This window comes from Oreochromis niloticus, linkage group LG4, assembly GCF_001858045.2.
Source record: "Oreochromis niloticus isolate F11D_XX linkage group LG4, O_niloticus_UMD_NMBU, whole genome shotgun sequence".
Taxonomy (NCBI): Eukaryota; Metazoa; Chordata; class Actinopteri; order Cichliformes; family Cichlidae; genus Oreochromis; species Oreochromis niloticus.
In genome coordinates this window covers 844,964-856,919 of record NC_031969.2, presented here as the reverse complement: position 1 = coordinate 856,919, position 11,956 = coordinate 844,964, and positions in this window count along the sequence as shown.

Here is an 11,956-nt window from a genome sequence, read left to right as displayed (position 1 = left end):
TTTGATTGAAATAATATGATTTAGAAGAAATATTATGACTTTGTACAAATACAATGTTTTGGCACAAATACCATGATATGGCAAAAATACTATGATTTAGCAGAAATACTATGATTGAGCAGAAGTACTAAGATGTAGTAAAAGTACTTTGATTTAACAGAAATGCAATTATGGAGGAGTAAGACTTTAAAATGGGAAAAATATTGATACACACACAGATACACAGAGCCTAAAGGGAACAGTATTTGTGCCATGGAGTGTTAAGAAGAATCTGAGGTCCATATTAGAAAAGCTGCTAAAATCATAAAACTTTGCAGAATTGTAATAAATGATGAATATGAATTGCTTGTCTGTGATAGTGTATTAATTTCTAGGGAAAAAAAAAATGTTGACCAAGGTGGAATTGAACCCGTGATCTTTAGGCTGCCGACCGGCGTCATTACCAACTGTGCCACTGGGAAACAGAGCAGCGGTTTGGAAAACGGGGAGATGAACTGTCAGATTTAGATCGCGGTGAGAGGCGTAAAACGCCGATTTTTGGAGTTACAAAACGTCATGTAACTCCAAAACTAGGTGGGATAGAAGCACAATTCTTGTACTGGGTGAATCAGCAGACTTTGCTGAACTTTCACTGCGATTTTCATTGCTCCTTTTACCTCCGTCACGGAGATATGATGAGAGAAGAAACGGCTTCATTTTCAGAGTTTGAAAAGTGAGAGGAGGACAGATTTCCACCCCTCAAACAAACGTAATTTATGGCTTAACAGTAAGATGACTGTAAAAACTGCTCTATGATTTACATGAAATACTTTGATTTAGAAGAAATTCTATAATCTAGCAAAAAGCACTACAGCATAGCAGAAGTTATATCACTGAGCAGATTTACTAGGATTTAGCACAAACACTATGATTTGGCTCAAAAATCTTTATTTTGCAGTTATATTATGATTTGGCAGAAATACTATGAGCAGTAATAATATAACAGTACATAATACTGTTATTTTGTGGAAATACAATGCTTTATCACAAATACCATGATATGGCAAAAATACTATGATTCAGCAGAAATACTATGATTGAGCAGAAGTACTAAGATGTAGTAGAAGTACTTTCATTTAGCACAAATACTATAATGGAGGAGTAAGACTTTAACATGGGAGAAATATTGATACACACACACATACACAGAGAGCAAAGTGTGCAGAGGCTGTTGAGAGTCTGGGCTTGGCATATCTAGGTCAGCTAAATTGGCTGCACCTGCTGTAATCAGCACTTACACAGACAGACACAGAGAGAGCTATGGGTTTTCTTCAGTGTATTTCTCACATTCAGGACTCCCCTCGAACAAATGGCCATAATTTCCTAACCGTAGGGGCTAGAATGCTCATTCTAACACCGTTTTGCTCAGAAGAGATGGGGGAATCTGCAGGTCTTCATAATTCAGCGATAAAATATAAATTATTGAAGATATATGACTTGTAATACACTGTAACTGAGTAGAGGCAAAGCAAAACTGCCTTGACTTGCCCTCAAACAATGCTTTCTAACTCTAAATCTATTTGGAGTATCGATATCATTCTTTCAACGTAAGAGACAGCAGGCTTTGGCGAACAGTCATGGAAATTTTCAGGTCTGTGTGGAAATCCATCAAAAAGATATGACGAGAGAAAAAAGTGCCTCATTTCCAGAGTTTGAAATCTGAAGACATCTGAGCGAGGGACGAATTTCCTACCCTCAAACAAACCCAATTCATGGCCAAATGGTAATAGGTGAGAAAGAAATTCTTGAATTGTGAGCGTCAGGAGTGTCTGAAGATATACCGGGACAAGCCTCATGTCTTAACTTCGCTTCGTTATGGAGATATGACGATTCGAATATGCCTCTCATTACAGAAATCAAGCGGTGATTTTGAACAAACTCTCTATTGACTTTCTATGGAGAGTTTTCAGACTTTGTGTTGGTCTGAGGAGATTTGCCAAAATTCTATAAATCCCACAACAATGATAGTGACATTTTCTGAAAGCCAGCAAAAATACCTACGTTTTGATGTATAATTTGTGGAAGTTGAGTGAAATTGAGCAAGTAGCAAGAAGTTGTTCGGACATGAAGAGAAGACTGCGAAACCTACAGTGGCACACTGGAAGCCAAGTGCATAGCAACCATAACAACGCATGTATTTTGTGAAAAATCACAATTTTGCAACTCAAAACTTTAAGAGGGATAAAAATAAAACGGTAAAAGATTTGAAAAAGCTGATTTATTCCTGAATAGCCCAATAATTTGAGAACATTTTAAAGTTTGAATGGTTGTTCTACGTTAAAGCAGGAAAAAGTAGTTAAGTTTCAAAAACAAGCAAGTTTTAGCAGAATTGCGGAAGTTTCCCATTCATTTCAATGGGACAAATTAAAGGAAAAAAGTGTAATATTTTAAAAAGTATAACAGTTAAAAATATCAAAAGATATAGCGTACATTAGCAGAAATAGCAGAATAGTTTAAAATTTGAACGGTGAAAATCGGCTGAAAATTGTGGAAGTAGTTAAGTGCCAAAAAGTGTACGGAACGCAACTAGAACTAGAAAAATTTGCATTTCCTGCGAAAATGCAGTGTGGATGCTGTAAAGCTGAAGCTGTCAGCTGAAACTAGCTGAAAAAGCTGAAAAGTTGCAGAAATTGTAAAACCTTTGCAAAAAATTGTAATAACTTTGCAGAAGCATAAGAACTTAGCAAAAATGTAATTACTTAGCAGAACTGCAATAACGTAAAGAAAACATAATACTTGGCAGAAATACAATAACATAGCAGAACTTAGCAGCAGAAATTAGAATAAATATTGTAACTTAGCAGAAACAAGATAACTTTTCAGAAATACAGGATTTTAGCAACCATGGTACAAGATTACATAGATACTTTATTTAAACAAAAATACCTAAACATTGCACAAATACTGTGATTTAGGAAAAATACTACAACATAGCAGAAATGCTGTAATTCAGCAAATATACTATGCTATGGCACAAATAGAAAGAATGTGCTCAAATACTATGATTTTGCTCAAATAATATGATTAAGCAATAATACTAAGATTTAGCAGAAATACTGTATTTAGCACAAATACCGAAAAGTAGCAGAAATACTATAATTTAGCATAATAGTAATAACTTGCACAATTACAAATATGGACATGGTAAATGGCCTGTATTTATATAGCGCTTTTATGGTCCCTAAGGACCCCAAAGCGCTTTACATATCCAGTCATTCACCCATTCACACACTGGTGATGGCAAGCTACGTTGTAGCCACAGCCACCCTGGGGCGCACTGACAGAGGCGAGGCTGCTGGACACTGGCGCCACCGGGCCCTCCACCACCACCAGTAGGCACACAATAAGATACACCCATAAAAAGGCTCTCTCTCTCTCTCTCTCTCTCTCTGTCATACACACACACACACACACACACACACACACACACACACACACGCAGCAGCAGCAGAAGCAAGTGAACAAATAGGGGCTGTACATACAGTGTTTCCTGTATGTTTCTAGGTAGGTCAAAAGGCCTGGAGCTGCTTAATTTGAATCCACCAATCAGAAAGGCTATGTACTTTTTCCCGCCAAAACAGGTGCACCTGTTTTTACACACGCAGCACAGAGACAGGATTTGTGCAGTCTATTTTTCATAGTGAGGACTCCTCTCAAACAAATGGCTATAATTTCCTAACCGTAGGGTCTAGAACGGTCATTCTTACACTGTTTTGTTCAGAAGAGATGGGGGGATTGTCAAGTGTTGTGTGTTTAAAGTAAAAATATGAATTTGTAGAGATACATGACATGGATGAGTGGTTGGCTTACAACCCATGAAAGCCCCAATATGGAAATTTGAATGTCTCAGCCTTCAGATGTGATGGGCTGGCTGGGAAGGCATGAAGGCCTCAATATGCAAATCTGAATGTGTCAGCCCTCAGATGTGATTGGCTGGCAGGGAAGGCATGAAGGCCTCAATATGCAAATTTGAATGTCTCAGTCCTCAGATATGATTGGCTGGTTGGGAAGTCATGCATGACTTGATATGTCAATTTGAAAATTACAGTACTCACAGAGGATTGGCTCCCTGAGGAGCTGGCAGGAATACATAGAAATACTATGATTACCCAGAAATACTGCGTTTAGTAGAAATATTATGTTTTAGCACAAATACTATAAAATGGCTGAAATAGTATGATTTAGCACAAATGCTGTATTTAGCACAAATACTGAAAAGCAGCAGAAATGCTATGACTTAGCACAATAGTAATAACTGAAATAGAAAAATTGGAAAAGCAAAATGAACAGCTGAAAAAATGCTGAACATTCTAAGGCTCCCTCAAATGTAATTGTTGAATGAAAAAAAAATCGGCAAAAAAAAGTAGAACAGTCACACAATCAAAAATATGGACACATATGGAAATACACAAGCACAGAGAGACACAGGATCAAATTCAGTCAACCAGTCTAAATATATTGAATTTAAATCATACAATAAGATGCTCCCATAAAAACGCTCTCTCGCCCTCTCTTTCTCTCTCTCTCTGTCACACACACACACACACACACACACTAGCAGCAGCAGCAGCCAAATAGCCTGGGAGCTGCTGAATTTGAATCCACCAATCAGAGAGGCTGTATACTTTTTCCCGCCAAAACAGGTGCACCTGTTTATACACACATGCAGCACAGAGACAGGATTTTTGCTGTCTATTTTTCATAGTGAGGATTCCCCTCAAACAAATGGCTATAATTTCCTAACCGTAGGGGCTAGAACAGTCATTCTTACACCGTTTTGTTCAGAAGAGATGGGGGATCTTAAAGTGTTGACAATTTATCATTAAAATCTGAATTATTGAAGATATTTGACTTCTAATGCACCATAACTGAGTAGAGGCAAAGCAAAAACTGCCTTGACTTGCCCTCAAACAATGCTTTCTAACTCTAAATCTATTTGGAGTATCGATATCATTCTTTCACCGTAAGAGACAGCAGGCTTTGGTGAACAGTCATGGAAATTTTCAGGTCTCTGTGGAAATCCATCAAAAAGATATGACGAGAGAAAAAAGTGCCTCATTTCCAGAGTTTGAAATCTGAAGAAATCTGAGCGAGGGATGAATTTCCTACCCTCAAACAAACCCAATTCATGGCCAAATGGTAATAGGTGAGAAAGAAATTCTTGAATTGTGAGCGTCAGGAGTGTCTGAAGATATATTGGCACAAGCCTCATGTCTTAACTTTGCTGCGTTGAGATATGACGATTTGAAAATGCCTCTCATTAGAGAAATCCAGTGGTGATTTTGAACAAGCTCTCCATTGACTTTCTATGCAGTTTTCAGACTTTGTGTTGGTGTGAGGAGATTTGCCAAAATTCTATTATACAGAAATACTGTAATCAGCACATATACTGTAACATTTTAGAAATTCCTCCACTTAGTAGTAATACTATAACATAACACAAATGTTATGATGAGTTGAGCGGCTGGTACTCTGGTGCAGTCAGCACAATCTGGAGCTGAACACTCTTAAAACTGTAGAGATGACAGTGGACTTCAGGAGACATCCCTCAACTCTGCCCCCCCTCATCATATCAGACAGCCCTGTGTCGACTGTGGAGATCTTCAAGTTGCTGGGTACCACCATCTCCCAGGACCTGAAGTGGGAGACCAACATCACCTCCATCCTCAAAAAGACCCAGCAGAGGATGTACTTCCTGAGACAACTGGGGAAGTACAGTCTTCCACAGGAGCTGCTGATCCAGTTCTACACTGCAGTCACTGAGTCTGTCCTGTGCTCCTCCATCACAGTCTGGTATGGTGCAGCCACTAAACAGGACAGGTGCAGACTGCAGCGGACTGTACGGGCAGCAGAAAGGATCATCGGTGCCCCCCTGCCCTCCATCCAGGATCTGTACCTCTCAAGAACCAGGAAACGGGCAGGGAAAATCATCACAGACCCCTCACACCCTGGACACAGACTTTTTGATCTGCTGCCCTCTGGCAGACGGTACAGAAGCCTGCAGACCAGGACCACCCGACACAGGAACAGTTTCTTTCCCCTCGCCATCTCCCTTCTAAACAGTTGAACTGTCACACTGCTCCCACTGCCAGACTGCAACTGCACCTTATGTACATTCTGTAGTATTCATTCCACCTCATTTCATTTCTGTATTTTATGTATATACGTTTAGATTAGTTATTTATAGTTGGTTTACACAGCTTTGTGTATGTATGTGTATGCATGTGTAATGTATATATAGATACGTGTGTGTGTGGGTGCGTGTGTGTGTGTGTGTGAGATTTACATTGCTGTGCTCGAGAGCCACCATCTACCGGAACCAAATTCCTTGTATTTGTCTGCACATATACTTGGCCAATAAACACGATTCTGATGATTTGGCACAAAAACCATGATTTGGCAAAAATACTATAATTTAGCAGAAATACTATGATTGAGCAGAAGTACTAAGATGTAGTAAAAGTACTTTGATTTAACAGAAATACAATTATGGAGGAGTAATACTTTAAAATGGGAGAAATATTGATACACACACACATTCACAGAGCCTAAAGGGAAGAGTATTTGTGCCATGGAATGTTAAGAAGAATCTGAGGTCCATATTAGAAAAGCTGGTAAAAAGTTTTCAGAATTCTAATAAATGATGAATATGAATTAGTGGTCTGTGATAGTGTATTAATTTGTAGGGCAAAAAACATGTTGTCCAAGGTGGAGTTGAACTCACGACCTTTGGGTTGCAGACCTGAGTCATTACCAGCTGCGCCACTGGGAAAGACAGTGGGCTCTTGGGAAACAGGGTGATGAGCAGTCAGAATTAGAGCGCGGTGAGAGGCAAAGAGCACCGTTTTTTGGAGTTACAAAACGTCGTGTAACTCAAAAACTAGGTGGACTAGAAGCATAATTCTTGTACTGGGTGAATCAGCGGACTTTGGTGTACTTTGACTGCGATTTTCATTGCTCTTTGTACATCCGTCGCTGAGATATGACGAGAGAAGAAACAGCAGACCTCAGATATGATTGGCTGGCTGGGAAGCTGGCAGAAATATATAGTAATAGTGTGATTAAGCATAAATACTACATTTAGCAGAAATACTGTATTAAGCACAAATCCTATAAAAAGCAGAAATACTATATCAAGCAATATAAATATCCTATAAAAATGGTATAAAAAGCAAAAATACTATAATATGATTTGGTAGAAAAACTATAATTAATCAGAAATACTATATTGGGCAGAAAAACTATATTTAGCACAAATCTTATAAAATAGCAGAAATAGTATGATTCAGCACAATAGTAATAACTTAAACAGAAAAATTGGAAAAGCAAAATGGACAGCTGAAAAAATGCTGAACATGCTAAGGGTCCTTCAAATGTACTTGTTAAATGAAAAAAAACTCAGCAAAAAAAGTGTAACAGTCACACAATCACAAATATGGAAACATATGGAAACACACATGCACAGAGAGACACACACAGGATCAAATTCAGTCAACCAGTCTAAATATATTGAATTTAAATCATACAATAAGATGCTCCCATAAAAACTCTGTCTCGCCCTCTCTTTCTCTCTCTCTCTGTCACACACACACACACACACACACACACACACACACACACAGGGAGAGAGGAGCAACTTGCTAGGTCATTCAAGCAGCCTGGGAGCTGCTAAATTTGAATCCACCAATCAGAGAGGCTGTATACTTTTTCCCGCCAAAACAGGTGCAGCCGTTTTTACACACACTCAGAACAGAGAGAGGCAGGATTTTTGCAGTCTATTTCTCATAGTGAGGATTCCTCTCATACAAATGGCCATAATTTCCTAACCGTAGGGGCTAGAACGGTCATTCTTACACCGTTTTGTTCAGAAGAGATGGGGGAATCTTCAAGTGTTGACAATTTATCATTAAAATATGAATTATTGAAGATATTTGACTTGTAATGCACCATAACTGAGTAGAGGCAAGCGAAAACTGCCCTGACTTGCCCTCAAACAACGCTTTCTAGCTCTAAATCTATTTGGAGTATCAATATCATTCTTTCACCGTAAGAGACAGCAGGCTTTGGTGAACAGTCATGGAAATTTTCAGGTCTCTGTGGAAATCCAAAAAAAAGATATGATGAGAGAAAAAAGTTGTTCATTTCCAGAGTTTGAAATCTGAAGAAATCTGAGCGAAGGACGAATTTCCTACCCTCAAACAAGTCTAACTCATTTCAGAACGGTAATAGGTGAGAAAAAAATTCTTGAATTGTGAGCGTCAGGAGTGTCTGAAGATATACCGGGACAAGCCTCATGTTTTAACTTCGCTTCGTTAAGGAGATATGACGATTCGAATATGCCTGTCATTACAGAAATCAAGCGATGATTTTGAACAAACTCTCCATTGACTTTCTATGGAGAGTTTTCCGACTTTGTGTTGGTCTGAGGAGATTTGCCAAAATTCTATAAATCTCACAACAATGATGGTGACATTTTCTGAAAGCCAGCAAAAATACCTACGTTTTGATGTATAATTTGTGGAAGTTGAGTGAAAATTGAGCAAGTAGCAAGAAGTTGTTCGGACATGAAGAGAAGACTGCGAAACCTACAGTGGCACACTGGAAGCCAAGTGCATAGCAACCATAACAACGCATGTATTTTGTGAAAAATCACAAAAATGAAACTCAAAACTTAAAGAGGGATAAGATGAAAACGGTAACAGATATGAAAAAGCTGAATCATTAATGAATAGCCCAATAATATGTGAACATTTTAAAGTTTGAATGGTTGTTCTGGGCGAAAGTATGAGAATGTAGTTAAGTTTCAAAAACAAGCAAGTTTTAGCAGAATTGTGGAAGTTTCCCATTCATTTCAATGGGACAAATTAAAGGAAAAAAGCTTAATATTTTAAAAAGTATAATAGCATAAAATACCAAAAGTCATAGCCATCATTAGCAGAAATAGCAGAATAGTTTAAAATTTGAACGGTGAAAATCGGCTGAAAATTGTTAAAGTAGTTAAGTGCCAAAAAACGTACAAAAAGTGGCAACTAGAATAACTAGAAAAATTTGCATTTCCTGCGAAAATGCAGTGTGGATGCTGGAACGCTGAAGCTGTCAGCTGAAACTAGCTGAAAAAGCTGAAAAGTTGCAGAAATTGTAAAAACTTTGCAGAAGCAAAGGAACGTTGCTAAAATGTAGTAACTTAGCAGAACTGCAATATCTTAGAGGAAATATAATACTTGGCAGAAATACAATAGCATAGCAGAACTTAGCAGAAATATTGTAACTTACCAGAAACACGATAACTTCCCAGAAATACAAGAATTTAGGAGAAATAGTATAAGATAACAGAAAGAATATATTTAGCCAAACATTCTTAAACATTATAGAAATACTACTCTATAGCAGAAATGATATATTTAGAAAGAAAAATATAATATAGTAGAAATACTATGATTTAGCAGAAATCCTACAATATAGCTCAATAACAATGATTTAGAACAGATACTATGATTGAGCAGAATAGTAATAACTTAAGTGAAAATATTGGAAAGGTAAAATGACAAGCTGAATAAAAAGGAACATGGTTAAGTTTGCTCAAAACTAATTTTTGTTCACCTGTGAAAAAATTAAATAAAAATACATTTAGAAATACAAATAAGAACAGCCAACAGATACACACAAAATTAAATATGGATACACAAATCAACAAATACACACAAAATCAAATATGGATACACAAATGTACAGAGAGAGACACACACACAGGGTCTATGCCAGTCAACCAGTCTGAATATATTATATTTTTATCCAACAATGAGATGCTGCCCTAAAAAGGGCTTTGTGTGTGTCTTTCTCTCTCTCTCTCTCTCTCTCACACACACACACACACACACACACACACACACACACACACACACATAGCATCAGCAAGTGAACAGGGGCTGTTAACAGCATGTTTCTAGGTCAGTCAAACAGCTGTGAGATTCTCAATTTGAATCCACCAATCAGAGGGGCTGTGTGCTTTTTCCTGCTAAAACTGGTGCACCAAGTGCAGGCTTTTACAGCACAGAGAGAGACAGGATTTTTGCAGTCTATTTCTGAGGACTCTCCTCAAACAAACAGCCATAAATTTCTAACCGTAGGGGCTAAAACGGTCATTCTTAGACCGTTGTGTTCAGAAGACATGGGAGAATCTTGAAATGTTGACCATTTAAAATAAAAATATGAAATATCATAGATATATGACATAGATGATTGGTTGTCTTAGAAGCCATGATTGCCCCAATACACAAATTTGAATGTGCAAGGCCTCAGATATGATTGGCTGGCTGGGAAGCCATGAAGGCAACAATATGCAAATTTGAATGTGCAAGCCCTCGGGTATGATTGGTTGTCTTAGAAGCCATATAAAAAGCAGTAAAACTGTACTAAGATTTGGTAGAAAAACTATAATTAATCATAAATACTATATTTGGCAGAAATACTATATTTAGCACAAATCTTATAAAATAGCAGAAATAGTATGATTTAGCACAAATGCTGTATTTAGCACAAATACTGAAAAGCAGCAGAAATGCTATGACTTAGCACAATAGTAATAACTTAAATAGAAAAATTGGAAAAGCAAAATGGACAGCGGAAAAAATGCTGAACATGCAAAGGGTCCCTCAAATGTAATTGTTAAATGAAAAAAAAATCAGGAAAAAAGTATAACAGTCACACAATCACAAATATGGACACATATGGAAACACACATGCACAGAGAGACACACACACAAGATCCAATTCAGTCAACCAGTCTAAATATATTGAATTTGAATCTTACAATGAGATCATTCCATGAAAAGGCTTTCTCTCTCTCTCTCTCTCTCTCGCTCTCTCTCTCTGTCACACACACACACACACACACACACACACACACACACAAGATCCAATTCAGTCAACCAGTCTAAATATATTGAAGTTGAATCTTACAATGAGATCATCCCATAAAAAGGCTCTCTCGCTCGCTCTCTCTCTCTCTCTGTCACACACACACACACACACACACACACACACACACACACACACACACGGGAGAGAGAAGTAAGTTTCTAGCTCAGTCAAGCAGCCTGGGAGCTGCTAAATTTGAATCCACCAATCACAGAGCCTGTGCACTTTTTCCCGCCAAAACAGGTGCATGCAGCACAGAGAGACACAGGATTTTTGCAGTCTATTTCTCATAGTGAGGATTCCTCTCAAACAAATGGCCATAATTTCCTAACCGTAGGGGCTAGAACGGTCATTCTTACACCGTTTTGTTCAGAAGAGATGGGGGAATCTTAAAGTGTTTACAATTTATCATCAAAATATGAATTATTAAAGATATTTGACTTGTAATGCACCATAACTGAGTAGAGGCAAGCGAAAACTGCCTTGACTTGCCCCCAAACAACGCTTTCTAACTCTAAATCTATTTGGAGTATTGATATCATTCTTTCACCGTAAGAGACAGCAGGCTTTGGTGAACAGTCATGGAAATTTTCAGGTCTCTGTGGAAATCCATCAAAAAGATATGACGAGAGAAAAAAGTGCCTCATTTCCAGAGTTTGAAATCTGAAGAAATCTGAGCGAAGGACGAATTTCCTACCCTCAAACAAGTGTAACTCATCTCAGAACGATAATAGGTGAGAAAATAATTCTTGAATTGTGAGCGTCAGGAGTGTCTGAAGACATACTGGGACAAGCCTCATGTTTTAACTTCGCTTCGTTAAGGAGATATGACGATTCGAATATGCCTCTCATTACAGAAATCAAGCGGTGATTTTGAACAAACTCTCCATTGACTTTCTATGGAGAGTTTTCAGACCTCGTGTTGGTCTGAGGAGATTTGCCAAAATTCTATAAATCTCACAACATTGATTGTGACATTTTCGGAAAGCCAGCAAAAATG